The sequence below is a fragment of the Scyliorhinus torazame genome, chromosome 6 (assembly GCF_047496885.1).
Source record: "Scyliorhinus torazame isolate Kashiwa2021f chromosome 6, sScyTor2.1, whole genome shotgun sequence".
Taxonomy (NCBI): domain Eukaryota; kingdom Metazoa; phylum Chordata; class Chondrichthyes; order Carcharhiniformes; family Scyliorhinidae; genus Scyliorhinus; species Scyliorhinus torazame.
Window position 1 is genome coordinate 68,034,225 of NC_092712.1, and position 17,610 is coordinate 68,051,834.

Sequence of the window (17,610 nt, forward strand, 5' to 3'; positions counted from 1 at the left end):
GACCATGGCGCTACTGAAGGAGAATTACGCTCAGCAGACCAACAAGATCTATGCCAGGCACCTCCTATCCACCCGGCACCAACTTCCCGGTGAGTCTGTGGAAGATTTCTGGCGTGCCCTGCTCGCCCTGGTGAGAGACTGTGACTGCCAGGCCGTTTCGGCCACGGAACATTCGAACCTGCTCATGAGAGACACGTTCGTTACGGGCATAGGGTCTGACTACATTCACCAGCGCCTCTTAGAAGGGGCAATGCTTGACCTCGCGGCGACCAAGAAACTAGCGCTCTCGCTCACGTTTGCCTCACGCAACGTACAGGCTTATGCTCCCGACCGCACGGCCCATCCCCCTGTGCATCGTGGACCCCGCCAGCGGCCACCCCATCGTGGACCCCATCAGCGACCGCCCTCAGCCCATCCCACCCCTGCGCCGCATGGCTGCCAACCAATCCCGGGGGACCCAAGTGCTACTTCTGTGGACAGACAAAACACCCCCGGCAGTGCTGCCCGGCGCTGAGCGCACTCTGCAAGGCCTGTGGCAAGAAGGGACATTTCGCTGCAGTGTGCCAGGCCCGCTCAATCGCCGCTATTATCCCGGCAACCCCCACGTGCGGCCAGTGGGCGCTGCCATCTTCCTTTCCTCAGACCACGTGCGGCCCGTGGGCGCCGCCATCTTGCTCCACTCACAACATGTGCGGCCCGTGGGCGCCGCCATCTTGCTCCACTCACAACACGTGCGGCCCGTGGGCACCGCTATCTTGCTTGCCTCAGAACCAATGGGCACTGCCATCTTGCCTGCCCCAGGACATGTGCGGCCTGAGGGCGCCGCCATCTTGCCTGCCCCAGGACACGTGCGGCCCGAGGGCGCCGCCATCTTGACTGCCCCAGGACATGTGCGGCGTGTGGGCGCCGCCACCTTACCCGCCTCAGGACCCCTGCCCGTCGGGCACCTCATCGGGCCGCTCATCGCCTGCAACCACCGACGACCAGCCACGTCTTGCCTCAGCCACGATTGACCAGTCTCGACCGCACAACCTCGCGACCGTTTCGAAAAAAGGTGAAGGTCGACGGGCACGAGATATCCTGCCTTCTGGACTCCGGGAGCACTGAGAGCTTTATCCACCCCGATACGGTCAGGCGCTGCTCCCTTGCGGTACACTCCGCTAACCAAAGAATCTCCCTGGCCTCCGGATCCCACTCCGTGGCAATCCGGGGGTACTGCATCGCCACCCTCACCGTCCAGGGCGTAGAGTTCAGCGGCTTCCGACTCTACGTCCTCCCCAACCTCTGCGCTGCCTTGCTACTCGGCCTGGACTTCCAGTGCAACCTCCAGAGCCTAACCCTGAAATTTGGCAGGCCCCTACCACCCCTTACTGTTTGCGGCCTCGCGACCCTTATGGTCGACCCGCCTTCCCTGTTTGCAAACCTCACCCCAGATTGCAAACCCGTCGCCACCAGGAGCAGACGGTACAGCACCCAGGACAGGACCTTCATCAGGTCTGAGGTCCAGCGGCTACTGCGGGAAGGTATCATCGAGGCCAGCAACAGCCCCTGGAGAGCCCAAGTGGCAGTGGTGAAAACCGGGGAGAAAAACAGGCTGGTCGTTGACTACAGTCAGACCATCAATCTGTACACGCAGCTCGACGCGTACCCCCTCCCACGCATACCTGATATAGTCAATCAGATTGCACAGTACCGGGTCTTCTCGACAATGGACTTGAAATCTGCCTACCACCAGCTCCCCATCCGTAAGGCGGACCACCCATACACTGCGTTTGAAGCAGACGCCCGCCGTTACCATTTCCTTAGGGTTCCCTTCAGCGTCACCAACGGGGTCTCGGTCTTCCAATGGGAGATGGACTGAATGGTTGACCTGTACGGGCTGCGGGCCACTTTCCCGTACCTGGACAACGTCACCATCTGCGGCCACGACCAGCAGGACCACGACGCTAACCTTTCCAAATTTCTCCACACCGCCACACTCCTCAACCTAACTTCCAACAAGGAGAAGTGTGTGTTCAGCACGAACCGATTAGCCATCCTCAGCTATGTGGTTCAGAATGGAGTTCTAGGGCCCGACTCCGATCGCATGCGCCCCCTCATGGAACTCCCCCTCCCCCACTGCCCCAAGGCCCTCAAATGATGCCTGGGGTTCTTTTCGTATTACGCCCAGTGGGTCCCAAACTATGCGGACAAGGCCCACCCACTCATCCACTCCACCGGTTTCCCACTGACAGCCGAGGCTAACCAAGCCTTCAACCGTATCAAGGCCGACATCGCCAAGGCCGCGATGCACGCGGTCGATGAGACGCTCCCCTTCCAAGACGAGAGCGATGCATCAGACGCCGCTCTGGCCGCCACCCTCAACCAGGCAGACAGGCCTGTGGCATTCTTTTCCCGCACCCTCCATGCTTCCGAAATTCGGCACTCCTCCGTCGAAAAGGAGGCCCAAGCGACCATTGAAGCTGTGCGGCACTGGAGGCATTATGTGGCCGGCAGGAGATTCACACTTCTCACTGTCATAATATACACCAGTATATCATGGTGCAGACATACACTGATGGACACACAGTGGGACCAATCAACATACACAACACTGCAGCCAATCACCAGTGAGAGCACATGCACTATAAAGACAAGGGGCATCAGAATTCCCGCTCATTCGAGTAGCAGCTAGCTAGGAGCACAGAGTTCACAGCCTGCAACACAGACATTCACCATGTGCTGAGTGCATCGACTGGTTAGCCCCGGTAAGCTCACCGAGCCCCCCGATGCCCTGTCCCGAGGTACATGTGCCAGCGTACAAGTGGACCGACTCCGGGTCCTGCATGACGATCTCTGTCACCCGGGAGTCACCCACTTTTCCCACTTCATTAAGGCCCGCAATCTGCCCTACTCCGTCAAGGAAGTCAGGGCTATCACCAGAGACTGCCAGGTCTGCGCGGAGTGTAAACCGGACTTCTACCGGCCAGACCGTGCGCGCCTGGTGAAGGCCTCCCGCCCCTTTGAACGCCTCAGCGTGGACTTAAAAGTGCCCCTCCCCTCCATCGACAGCAACACGTACTTTCTTAATGTGGTCGATGAGTATTCCCGATTCCCCTTCTCCGTCCCATGCCTCGATATGACGTCTGCCACCGTCATCAAAGCCCTTAACACCATCTTCGCTCTGTTCGGTTTCCCCGCCTACGTCCATAGCAACCGGGGATCCTCATTTATGAGCGAGGAGCTGCGTCAGTTCCTGCTCAACAGAGGCATTGCCTTGAGCAGGACAACCAGCTACAACCCCAGGGAAAACGGGCAGGTGGAGCAGGAGAATGGGAAGATCTGGAGGGCCGTCCAGCTGGCCCTACGGTCCAGAAATCTCCCGGCCTCCCGCTGGCAGGAGGTCCTCCCCGACGCACTTCACTCCATTTTGTCGTTCTTGTGCACAGCGACTAACGAAACCCCCCATGAACGTCTCTTTGCCTTCCCCAGGGAGTCCACCTCCAGGGTTTCACTCTCAACGTGGCTGGCAGCTCCAGGACCCATCCTCCTCCGCAAGCACGTGCGGCTCCACAAGGCAGACCCATTGGTTGAGAGAGTACAGCTACTCCATGCGAATCCGCAGTACGCCTACGTAGCGTACCCTGACGGCTCCCGGAGTCACCGAAGACCAAGCCGATGCCTGAGTCGCCACCAGCACTGCGGCGCTCTCAACGACAGATCAAGGCGCCCGATCGTCTAAATTTGCAACCTTCTCTGTAATTTTAAAACCAATCTGTATGTATATAGTTTTCCACCACCCCCATGGATTCATTTTTAAGAGGGGGTGAATGTGGTAGTCACCACTGTTGTATTATATTGTATATATGGGTATTACGGTAAGGCCCCTATACTACAGGTACGTGGGTAGATCCCTGCCTGCTGGCTCTGCCAGGAGGCGGAGTATAAATGTGTGTGCTCTCCGAACAGCAGCCATTTCGTAAGCTGCTGTAGGAGGCCTCACATCTCTGTGTAATAAAGCCTCGATTACATTCTACTCTTGTCTCGTCGTAATTGATAGTGCATCAGTTACTAATTGAGGTTAAGAAGGGAAATTGAGAGTTACTTGTATTATTATAGTTTAGCAGTACAATTTCAAGGCACTACTATTGGTGGCATAAAAAGTTCCTCCAGCCTCTTATTCCCTCCTGTTCATTCACCCTCGGTTTCCCATCTTCATCTCCTCGCAGGGTGTCCTTTGCTTTGTGGAGCACCTTGCGCAATTGCTGCTGTCACAAAATGATGACAAAGATATTCAACTACATGACCATGTTTGCTCTCTGCCAACTTGAACTGTAAACAGGGCAGTACTAATGGAATTAGGACAACAGGCCCACTTCCTGAAGCAAAAGTCTGAAGAAGAGTGATTCGCCTTGAAAGGTTAACTCTGTTTCATCTCCACAGAGGCTGCCAAACATGCTGCACTTTTTTCCAGCACTTTGCTTTTATTTCAGATCTCCAGCATCCGCAGTATTTTGCTTTTATATTACTGAAGTAAAAGTGCTGTTTCCTTGGCGGGGTTGAGTTAGCATGGAGCAAGCAGTGTGTGGTGGCATTGTGTATTGTGAATGTGATAAATGTATTCAGACGCCCTCAACTCATTGCATTCAACAAATAAATAGCCTCTGTTTGGTTCCATAGATGGGAGGTCACGGATTTGTACTTGCTCTGCATTTTATTTCCCGTTCCCTTGAATGCAAATGGTTAAAGTCCATGACAGAAATCTGGTATCTAGTCAAAGCTGCTGAATTCCAAAAGCACAAAAGGATCATTATACAATGCAGAGTGACATCATCGTTCGATGACATGGTCTATGAAATACTGACCCGAAGCAAGGCTGTTACAATGGAGCTTATACAAAACACGCTCATCAGCAAAGTATTAGCCAGTAATGTGGCATTCCAACCAGTCAGAGATCAATGTCTCCATGTATGGATAAGCCAGTCTTTTCTGTTTGCACTGCTAAGAAGATCAGAGCTGATAAACCGTAAAAGAGTCATTCCCTGTAGGCTAATTCCAGAGGTTGTGTTTCACCTGTGTTCAGAAGCACTCTTGCAACACATTCCACCACAATAAATATTGACACAGGAATGTTCAATGGTCTTGGTTGCATAGCAAAGGAGAAGTTTTTAAGAGAAAAAAAATGGAGGCTCATTTACTGTTTGCTGATAAGTGCCAGTAAAGTGATCTCTTCAAACCGGTTCCTAGTAAATGGTTAACCGTGCTGAGCCATGCACTGCGCTTTCAGTAGAATTTGTCCGATGCAAACTGCGTGTAAGAATGGAAATTTAATAGCTGTACATTTTGTTTGATTTATTGACAATGATGGGATCCTATCATTGTTTATACTGCAATCTGGAATACGTCCAAACAAAGTTACTCAGTTCAAAAAACTCGATTCATAACAATTCTGTGAAGACCTATCCATTCACATTCCACAGTCTTTCAAAAGAAGTGCCCGACAAACTGTGCATTTATGATCTTCTGCTGGTGCTTATATTGAACTAGCAATTAAGGTGGTTCTAAAGCACACAAGTTCACCAAAGGAAATTAGTGATATTTTCCATTATGCTTTTCCTCTGCCCTTTCAGGTCTAGTTTACACTATCCATTTCTGTTCGGAACTGCTGCCTTGGAAACAAGATACATACTTAAAATGTTCTCTTTTTTTTTCTATTGTTTTCTTCCTGTTTGTACTTCATGAGCTCATTTTTTAAAATAATACATGTTGATACTCGAATTGTGTCGTGTGTACGTGCAGCCTCGGGCAATGCTTCCTCATAAAGACAAGCTGTGAGATAATACATGTTCAAAGTAAGAATAGGGAAAGAAAGTATAGCTTAAATGGGAAGATTTTACGTGGCTTGATGAAGCAGAAGGACCTTGGCATGTAGATAAACAGGCAATTAAAATGTAGCACAGCAAATAGAAAAGGTTGGAACAAAAGCTGAACGGAAAACTTGGCTTTGTTATCGAGGAACAATGAAACTCAAAGCACAGTAGTAATGCTGAATTTAAACAGGATCTTTGTTATGCCATTGTTGCAGATTTATGTGCGGTTTTGATCATCCCAGGTATAAAAGCTCGAGAGGCCCAAGAAGGTAAGTTAAACAGTACTGAGTAGACCAACACAAGTAAAGACTGCAACGCAACTTACTGTCTAAAGGTACCAACTGAGACTACAGATCACGCCGGTCCCAGTCCAGGCCGGCTTTTGTAAGGTGGATTTATGAGCTTCATTTGACCGGGCCTTTAACCATCTAACAGATGAGCTCATGTATCAGGAGACCCAAGGGGAGATCAATTGAGGTGTCTCCGTGAATCTTGTGAGGGCCATTATATCCCTCCCCCACCAAAGTCCGAAGATTTCCCTGCAGCAGATTGTAGAGCGGGTCTCCTTTGCCGTTTCGGCCATGGCTGTGCTTCTAGCAGCTGTGAGGCTGGGTCGGGGTGTGTATCATGTCGGAGAGCACCTTTTTCGCGCAGGACGTCGAAGGGGCCCTATCGGGGGCCCATCTCTAATTGCAATGTCCTCCGAGAGCACAGAGGATTGTGTGTCCAGATCTGATGCTGAGCCGTCCACATCCTGCTCGTGCAGACGTTTGTTCCTGATGGGATGTGCTTCCTGGTTAAAGGTCTACAGACAGTGTGATCGAAGTACAGATTTATCTGCATGGCCTCCTCTGGGGCAGGCTCCCTGCTCTTGAGGTAGTCCTTGTGCTTTTGCACGGTCCATTCTCTGGTCCTGACCGTGCATGAATCTGGTCCCATTCTCTCCAGTATCGTCTCTGGAACCCACTGGTTACCTACTCCAAAATTCCCAACATGAACACTGACCCCCTGGTTTAAAACCTCTGTCGCTCATCCATTGATCATGACACCTCTTCTGGAGGTCCTGCTTCCTTTCTACCTTCCCGCCAAGGTTCAGGAACGCTAACCTCAGGCGGGTCTGGAGGTATCAGCCCATCAGTAATTCCACCGGCGCTACCCCTGTTGTGATGTGCAGAGTCATTTGGTAATTGAATAAACACTTTGCCAGCTTTATTTCAATGGAACCTGCAATCTGTTTCTTCATGCCCTATTAAACATCTGGAGCACGCTCGGCCAGACCATTGGAGGATGGGTGGAATGGGGCGGTTTGAACATATTTCACCCTATTGCCGTGGATAGATGCCTGGAATTCCACGCAGTCAAAGGGGGTACCATTGTACTGTGACATGCACCTTTGGGATTCCATGGCTGCTGAAGGACTGGTGCAACTTCTCCATGGTGATTCACAAGGTGGTGGAAGACATTCCGTGCATCTTATGTGGTGGCCAGCAGTGGACATTTATAAGGAGCAGAAACATTGACCCCATGAAGGACCCGGCGAAGTCGGCATGCAAGTGCACCCATGGGTGCCCGGCCACTCCCATTCTCTCGATGTCACTGTTGAGTCCTTGCCCTACACAACTCCTTGCGAGCATCTTCATCTTGGAAATGCCCGGGTGTCCGCTTTGAAAATCTTGCAAGATCGTGCACTGACCTGGCCGTGGGATGACCACGCGGGTTTCCCACAGGATAATGCTGTCCTCCACACTGTAGTTTTGCCAGATAGCCCTGCAGTTCCTCTAGGGGTTTTCCCTGTAGCCTGCCATGTAAGACGATGTGGTTAAATTTCACCAATCGCTTTGTGTCCACGTGCATATTTGTGCAGCTGGCGCGGGTAGGGTGTCCATAAAATTTGATGTCAATACGATTTAGTCCGCTACTGGCAGGGTCGGGGGGGGGGAACTTACAGGCAGTGAAAGCCGACAGAAGACATCCGCATATGCGATCAGTGCTCCTAGACAATTGTCAAAGGTGTACTCAGAATCCACCACCAGGAGTGCCTGTTATTGGATTCAGGCTGAGGCTTTTGGTGGTATCATCCTGTCTTCTTTAGGAAGGCCAATTAAGGGATTGTGGTCCGCGAGCACCATGAACTGATGCCCAAAGACATACTTGTTGAATTTCTTTGCTGCGAATTGTGGTAATACCAGGTATTGCAGTACCTGAGAGGTGAATGACCATTGGCTAGACCGCGGGGTCTACCATTGGATAATGTACATAGCCCCGCCCTGAGAGGCGGGGTATAAGAACCGATGCCGTCCCAGCAGCCTTCACTTCTGTAACTTCGCTGCTGGGTACAGTTCTATCTGATTAAAGCTGAATCGATATGACTCCTCGTGGTCTCAAGAGTATTGATTGTGCATCAATTTAATCAGATAAGTACTTTTGAAGGATGAATCTCCGCATCAAGCCAGTGTGCCTTCAGTTCAGCCCTCACGCAGAAAACGCCGCCGCGATTTTTAAGCATTGGCTGGCGTGCTTTGAGAGCTACCTCGAAACGGCTGCCGACACCCCCACGGAAAGGCAGAAGATACACCTCCTACGCTCGCGGGTCAGCCCGGCGATCTATCCCCTGATCTAAGGGGCGGCGAACTATGATAAAGCCATGGAGCTGCTGGTAGGACATTACATTCGTCCACTGAACCAGGTCTACGCCCGTCACCTGCTGGCAACGAGACGGCAGAGCCCAGGTGAGACACTCGAAGACTTCTACCGGGCACTGATAGTGCTGGGTCAAAACTGCGGCTGCCCAGCGGTGACAGGGAACGAGCACACGGAACTTTTAATTCGAGACGCTTTCGTGGCAGGTATGGTTTCCTCCGACATCCGCCGAAGGCTCCTCGAAATGGACACACTGGGCCTCACCGAAGCCCGGGCCCTGGCAGGGTCCATGGACGTGGCGTACAAAAACGCCCTCGCGTACGCCCCTGCACGCACCGCGCCCCCCAGGGCTGCGTGGTACCCCGCTGCGGCAGGCCCCCAGACTTACCCGCTAAACCCGCAGACCTACCCGCTAACTCCGCAGGCCTGTGCGGCAAGGCGCCCCGCTACCGCCGCCGGCCAACGCTTCTTCTTCTGCGGCCAGACGAATCACCCGCGCGCGCCCTGCCGGGCCCGCACCGTCACCTGCAAAGGTGCGGCAAGAAAGGCCACTATGCCGCGGTCTGCCTAGCCCGCGCTGTGGCCGTGGTATCCAGCGAGTACCCGCAGCCACTTTTCCAGGTCCCTGCTGTTCAAGGTCCACTGCAGCCGTTTTTTCAAGTCCCGGCTGTCCAAGGCCTACCGCAGTCCTTTTTCCCAGCACCGCCGGCCCAACGCGCACCGCAGCCTTTGTCCCTCCAGGCAGCGTGCGACCCGCAGCCGTGGCCATTTTGCCCCCCGGCAACCACGCTGGAGGAGTGGGCGCCGCCATTTTGTCCCTCGCCGCCGCCATCTTCGGAGTCCCCGTCCCCGGACTCCAAGTGCGAACCATGACCGGCGCCCTGAGAGGCGGGGTATAAGAACCGATGCCGTCCCAGCAGCCTTCACTTCTGTAACATCGCTGCTGGGTACAGTTCTATTTGATTAAAGCTGAATCGATATGACTCCTCGTGGTCTCAAGAGTATTGATTGTGCATCACGAATATCATAGCCAGTCCTTCCTTCTCAATTTAAGCATAGTGACGCCCTGCGTCAGCCAGGGTTCTAGATGCGTAAGCTATCGGCCATCCAGTCCCATTGTCCCACCAGTGGTAACAACACTATACCAATGCCATATAGAGAGGTACCACATGTGATGAAGAGTAGATCGTAATGTGCAAACAGTTTGGATGATAACATTTGCCAATTCACTCGCCAATGTTTAAACCTATGATGCTTTCCATGCCCATTTCTGGTTCTTCTTTAATGGTATGTGCAGGGGCGTTAACTAACAAGGTAGCCAGGTGAGTCAGTGGGCTTGTAGTGGGTACTAGTAGATAGTCTATTGCCAGAAATGGAGACAGAAAGGTCAAGGAAGGGAAGGGAAGTGTCTGAGATGGACCGTTCCCTCCGAGATAATCTAGCCCACTCCTCCACCATACCCAACACCTCTGCCATCACTCATGGCACCTTCTCATGCAATTGTAGAAGGTGTAACACCTGCACCTTTACCTCTTCCATGCTTAACATCCCAGGCCAAAAACGCTCATTCCAGGTTAAGCAGCGTTTCACTTGCACCTCTTTCAATTTGGTCTATTGCATTCGCTGCTCCCAATGTGGTCTCCTCTATGTCAGAGAGACCAAACACAGACTGGATGATCGATTTGCTGAGCACCTTCGGCCTGTGCGCATTCAGGATCCTGACCTTCCTGTTGCTTGCCATTTTAACACTAGACCCTGCTCCCATGCCCACATGTCTGTCCTTGGCCTGCTGCAATGTTCCAGTGAAGCTCAATGCAAACTGGAGGAATAACATCACATCTTCTGGTTAGGAACGCTACAGCCTTCCGGTCTCAACATTGAATTCAACAACTTCAGATGAATAGCTCTACCCCATCTCGACCCCTTTGTTTTCATCCCATTTTAACTTGCCTTTTACCATTTATTTCATTCTTGTCTTTCTTTATATATATATATAACCCCCCCATCTTATATCCCTTTCCTTAAATTTTCTCCCCTTTGCTTCCCCCTTCTCCCCTACATCTGTCACAGTTTACCCTCTGATGTTAGCCTCTCTGCTGTTTGGCCTTTCACACCTTTTGTTCTCTCTGGGGACTGCCATTACCACTCTTTCCCTTGGCTTCTGTAGTATGAGCACCCTGTTCCCTTGGTTTCTGTGGCGAGGACTCATCTTTCATTCTCTCCCTCCACAGTATAAATATTTCCCACTTTCTCTGTCTTTTAGCTTTGACAAAGGGTTTTCTGGACTCGAAACATTAGCTCTTTTCTTTCCCTACAGATGCTGCCAGACCTGCTGAGATTTTCCAGCATTTTCTCTTTGGCAAGGAGAGATTCTGTTTGGCTAGAGCTAAGGAACAAAATAAGTTTGATTATCACTCAGTGTAGCCTATAACCACTAACTAGTGGCAAGGATGTAGATGAACAAATTTGGATCCAGATTCACAACAATATTTGACAATCGTGACACACAAAGGAAAGTCAGATATAGAAGACTTCTTTTTAGCATCATGCCAGCACCTGTGTTGTTCCAATGTGCCATGGATCAAATTCTAAACAGACTGGAAGGAGTCCAGTGCTACTTGGACGGTAGCATTGTGGATAGCACAATTGCTTCACAGCTCCAGGGTCCCAGGTTCAATTCCGGCTTGGGTCACTGGCTGTGCGGAGTCTGCATGTCCTCCCCGTGTATGCGTGGGTTTCCTCCGGGTGCTCCGGTTTCCTCCCACAGTCCAAAGATGTGCAGGTTAGGTGGATTGGCCGTGATAAATTGCCCTTAGTGTCCAAAATTGCCCTTAGTGTTGGGTGGGGTTGCTGGGTTGTGGGAATAGGGTGGAGGTGTTGACCTTGGGTAGGGTGCGCTTTCCAAGAGCCGGTGCAGACTCGATGGGCCGAATGGCCTCCTTCTGCACTGTAAATTCTATGATAATCTATGATATCTTTATGCAAAGAATGAAGACGAGCACGTTCAAAATTTTGATGCCACACACCATAGATTAGAAGATTACCAAATACAAGTACAAAGGATAAATGTGAATTCTTCAAATCTTCTATTGAGTATGTGGTGCATGTCATAAAAGCAAAGGGACTGCACAAATTGTTCAGAAGTAAAAGCCATAACTGAGGCACCTGCACCTCAAAACGTCAATCAACTTCAATTGTTTTTAGGCTTATTAAACTATTATGGAAGGTTTGTCCCTAACCTAGCAACTATTCTCAAGCTTTTACACAACTTATTGTGTCAAAACAGGAAATGAAAATGGCAGGATCAGTGCGCGAAGGCCTTAGTACAAGTTAAAGGGACACCACTGAAGTCAGAAGTCCTGACACACTTTAATCTGAAGTTACCATTGCAATTGGCTTGCGACGGATCACCATATGGGGTGTGGGCAGTGCTTTCTCACACAATGCCCAATGGTGATGAGAAGCCAATAAAGTTTGCATCAAGATTGGATTTGGATTTGTTTATTGTCACGTGTACCGAGGTACAGTGAAAAGTATTTTTCTGCGAGCAGTTCAACAGATCATTCAGTACATGAAAAGAAAAGGAAATAAAAGAAAATACATAAAAGAGCAACACAAGGTATACAATGTAACTACACAAACACCGGCATCGGGTGAAGCATACAGGGGTGTAGTGTTAATGAGGTCAGTCCAGAAGAGGGTCGTTCAGGAGCCTGATAACAGCGGGGAAGAAGCTGTTTTTGAGTCTGTTCATGCGTGTTCTCAGACTTCTGTATCTCCTGCCCGATGGAAGAAGTTGGAAGAGTGAGTAAGCCAGGTGGAATGGGTCTTTGATTATGCTGCCCGCTTTCCCCAGGCAGTGGGAGGTGTAGATGGAGTCAATGGATGGGAGGCAGGTTTGTGTGATGGACTGGGCGGTGTTCACAACTCCTTGCATAAAGCAGAAATTAACTATGCACAGATCGAGAAGGAAGCTCTCGGCATCATTTTCGGGATCAGACATTTTTACAACACCCATATTGAAGGTGTAGCCATCTGGGATGGCCACGTCCCAATTACGAAATGGATACTTTGCATAGAATGCAGGGAAAATTGGATAATACCGAGAAAGCAAGCAGGTGCAAGGTTTGTCTGTTGATTGGAGCTATAGCTCCCAGACAAGACCGAGACTGCAGAACCATCTACATACTAATGAGCCATCCCCGGGAACAAAAGGGTAACATTTAGGTAAACAATGCTAAGACAGACATCCCGGCGCCAGAGGAGACTAAAACAAAGCAGACCAACGGCCACTCAGGACACGCCCAGCAATCAGGGAATCCACCCCTCTATTGGAGGAAAATCGATAAGAATGATTGGGAAACGGCCCAATTAATTGTGGCCAAGTTCAAGGCCCGCCCAAAAGCGCGCGAAGCCCTTTCGAGTATAAAAAAGACTCCCCAAGAGAGAATCGCTCTCTTGGCCTTGGCTCTCAGCGAGGAGAGACCTGCCAAAGCTGCTCCAGACCAAGTAAGTTCCAAGTCAATGCACGCTGCGAGATTGATGCTCCTAGTTGCTATCCTGTAAACAGCTCAACCCAGCAGCCTCAGAACCGAGCAACAGCCATTGTTCCTCTGACTGAGTGGGCGCCCGAAGCTAAGTATAGGCTTTTAGTAGTGGTAATAGTTTAGGTTGTAGAGTTTTATGCATGAGTAGATTTGACTGTGTGTAAATAAATGAGCATTGATTTTGAACTTACTAACTGGTGTATCGAATCTTTGATCAGTATTCGGTTTTGAACCTTGTGGCGGTATCGAAAGATACCTGCCGACTCTTGAGCAAATGTAAGCTGCACATTGGAGTTCCATCTCAAGCAGCAAGCCGGATGCAGAGATGGACACTGCTGTTGTCAGCACATACATACATGATAAAATATTGTCAATCAAATCTCCATGGGAAGGCTGATGGACTCCCCAGATTACCTTTACCTAACGAGTTTTCAATGAATAGTTTGAGTGGTAATATTTCCTATATCGAAGAAGCTGCTAACACTTCTGTAATCGCAGGACAAGTTAAGCAGTGAAGGTAACTCGTGACCAAGGATTTTTGCCTAAACAATTAAGATAATTCCTGATGACACACAGAAACACAGCACACTTGACAACCCAAAGTTCTCATCGTAAAATATCAGTTACGCACAGCGTTTGATTTGCTGAAACTGCCAAAGACAAGAGAAGTTGTTGATGGAAACAGCATAGTCAGGTTTTGCGACATGAGAACTGGGCTAAACTCAGAAAGGTCTGGTAGTATTGGCAAGGAACTGGATACCTGCCATAATCTTAGCACCGACAGGACTGATCTCCTACATCGTTCAAACATGGGATGTTATTGTGTGGGGGAGATATGCTGATCAACCTTTAGCAACTAGAACTAGTTTGCCAGAGACTGAGTCAACAGAGAGTCTGCAATAAACTGTGCAAAGTGACGACCCAGACATTCCTGAGATCCTGACAATACCAGCAAAAGGAAGTCAGGACTCCAGTTGAGGACACCAACACCGAGTCAACCTCTGAATACCACATCAACTTCTCGTTGAGACAACGATGGACGAAGTCCAAACTAAACCAAATATACCAGGGGTTGCAGTCAACACGATAAAGCAGGCACTTGAGGTTCACTGACAACCACACAGAAATAAATATCCGAAGCGCCTAACCTACTGATTTTGCAATTATTAATTGTTCATATTGTAAATTTTGATTGTTAATGTTATATTGTGTTCCATTGCAGGAACCTCTGATGTAAAAGGGGAGAAAGGTATTGTGTTTATTCCTAGATGGAGCATGGTCACTTTAAGACTCCAATCACGAGATGTATTGGTGACATCATCGACCATTTACGCTGGGCGAATGGGCAGTCTATCCTAACAGCCTGTAGAGTAAATACCTTTCCAATAAAGCTCCTTGTTGTTTGTAGCTTTGTGGTCTGCAAGCCTATCTTTTAAATATGTCAGTTTCCTTGCATGGAGAGGAAAGAAAAAACCCTTGTTAGTGACTGGAGGCAAAAAAAAAGCAACACATCCTTCCCCCTCTGCATCAAATCCCCTACTTGAACATCCTTTTAACAAAGAACTCTTTGACTATCAATCTCTGCTCCACACTGTCAACTCAAACCGTAAGTCCACAGATCATTGAGTGATGATCTTCTAGATGTTGGTTCAGTTTAACCTCAAGCTATAAAACTAACCTAGGCCCATCAAAGAGGGACCTTCACCCTAACTGAAAATTCAGATAGTGCAATTGTCTGACCTTCATATTTTATTTAGAAGTTTATTTTCCCAAGGACTGGAAATAGGTGTGGAGAATAGCTTTTCAACAAAATAGTGTATTTTTTTCTCATATATTTTTGATGACCCAATGGTGAGGTAGTAGATTGAGAGCAAAGACCAAAGTTAGACATGTTTTGATGCATGAACTATTGTTTGCTGATGATGCAGCTTTTGTGTTGCATTCAACTGAAGTTGATTCTAAATGCCTTCTCAACTGCTGCAGAGAGATTTGGGATTATGATCAGCCTGCAAAAGGCAATGGCCATGATTCAAGTTGCCGGTTCGAAGCAGCGTTACAACTAAACAACACTGAACTGGAAAATGTAGATCGTGTCTTCTCCTTGGTGTCATAAAATGTGATGAGGTGGTATCAATTCTTATTGGTAGTCCTGCTGCGGCATTTGGAAAGCTTAAGACAAGAGTGCAGAGAAATGCGAAATTCACATTTACCATGTAACAAAGAATCTATCATGCTTGCATGTTTAGTAGACTTCTGACTTATGCTGAGACTTAGACTATAGATCAGAAGCAGGAACACAGATTTAACTAATTTCTTGTGCGCTGCATGAGAAAGATCCTCAGGGTCTATTGGCTGCACAAGGTCACCAACACAAAAGTACTGCAGCTTTCTAACACAGAACATACTGTGGCAATGTTCAAGTGATATTGATCATGATAACTAAGCCATTTTGTTAAATTGGATGATGGTTGCCGACCAAAAAGCACAGTGTATGAAAAGCTTGATTGAGCCGGTAGACTTGTCAGGAAGCAAGTATTCAGATTCAGGCGAACCATAATTTTGTATTATATTGAACTCAATAACTGTGAGTAGTCTGCACGTGACCAAAAGATTTGGTGCCAAAGATTCCATATTGTAGCATTGAAATGTGAAGCGCTAGGAGCTCAGATTTCCATAGAAAAGGACCATTGTAGGAAGCAGCAGCAGCAGTAACTCCTGCATCCACGAATAATGGTCTACAATGTCCCAACTGCAGCCATGATGTGGAGATGCCGGCGTTGGACTGGGGTGAGCACAGTACGAAGTCTTACAACACCAGGTTAAAGTCCAACAGGTTTGTTTCGATGTCACTAGCTTTCGGAGCGCTGCTCCTTCCTCAGGTGAATGAAGAGGTCTGTTCCAGAAACACAAATGGTCGCATTCCAAGCATTGTTTGGCATCTTTGAATCTGGCTATATATGTGTTTCTGGAACATACCTCTTCATTCACCTGAGGAAGGAGCAGCGCTCCGAAAGCTAGTGACATTGAAACAAACCTGTTGGACTTTAACCTGGTGTTGTAAGACTTCGTACAACTGCAGCCAACAATGCCTTCTTTGACTTGGACTGTACACCCACTTGAAGACTAAAAACAGATGAGCAGTAGGTGTGAATCAATGGCAATGATGTTAAACCAAAGAGATTAATCAAAGCAACCATAGTCCCATTTTTTTTCATGGCTTTGACAATGTCAGACGAATGTGGGCCTCCATTTAAAAGACTCCATTTAAGAATGAAGGACAGGACACAATTCCAGGATTCTTGCCCCTATTCCCTTTATTGGCAATTTTTGCTGCTGCAATAAAAGTGTATGTGTAGCCAGTTCCCATCCAGAACTGCAACCTTGCCAGCTCCAATATAGGTTGGATATTTAGACCCACTTTGAGCTCTAGATCTGACCAATAGGAGAATCTGTTTAAAGATCTGGAAAGGCAATTGGTAGCTTTGTTTTGATTGACAATTTTATTATCTTGTAACAACTTGATATTTTAAGTGGTTTTTCAATGCCTGTATGTTTATTTTTGTGTTAAAGATTTCTTCATGAGGACTTTCACCATCTGTGTTTTTCAATTTATGAAATTATAAGGAGTAAACTTTTTTCAAAGGGTATTTTAAATGCCTGATTTTGAATAATTTCATGAGCATTTCAAAGACTTGCTAATGTTATTATAAGATTCATGAGTCCTGTACCTAATGGGTGCTGGGTAAGTTGATATGGAGCATGCATGGTGGGGGGGGTGGGGGTGGAGGTGGCTATGTTTGGGGACATGGGAGATATGAGGGGGCATGGAAGGAGCATAGGAGATATGAGGGGCGTAGAGGGGACATGGGTGAGCAGGTGAAAGGTGAAAGGTGAAGGCCAGAAGGCCTAAAAGCCATGAATAGAACTGAATCATTCTTAAAGTAAACTGAGACTCAAAGAGGCTTTGTACCTTGAATAGATACAAATGGATTGTCAGCAGTGAAAGAGCTGGTGGGAAATTAGGAAAATCGGTTAACATGTATTGGTTCATGGTGACACAAGTGAAAAATTTCTTGTGATGAAGCTGAAATGAAAACAACCAAATCATACATAAAATATTTCCAGGTATCCTAATTGCAGGCCCAGGACAAACTTATATTTTTTCTTTGTATATTATAAAGCAAAGCCGATGAGAATCTCCGGCAGCAGCACACCCCTCCCCAATGAACTCAATGCATTCTATGCTTGTTTTGAGCAGAAAGCCAACAAACTGTTGTCAACTGTCCCAGCAGCCGCGGACATACCCATACCCACCATCACAGCTTCCAAAGTCAGATCGGCCTTCTTGAAAGTGAACCCACGGAAAACTACGGGTCCTCATGGGATCCCTGGTCGTGCACTCAGATCCTGTGTGGACCAACTGGCAGATGTGGTCGCTGATATCTTCAACCTCTCTTTACTCCGTTCTGAGTTTCCCACCAGCTTCAAGAAGACAACCATCATACCGGGCCAAATAAGAACAAGGCAACGTGTCTCAACAGCTACCATCCGGTGGCTTTGATATTTATCATTAT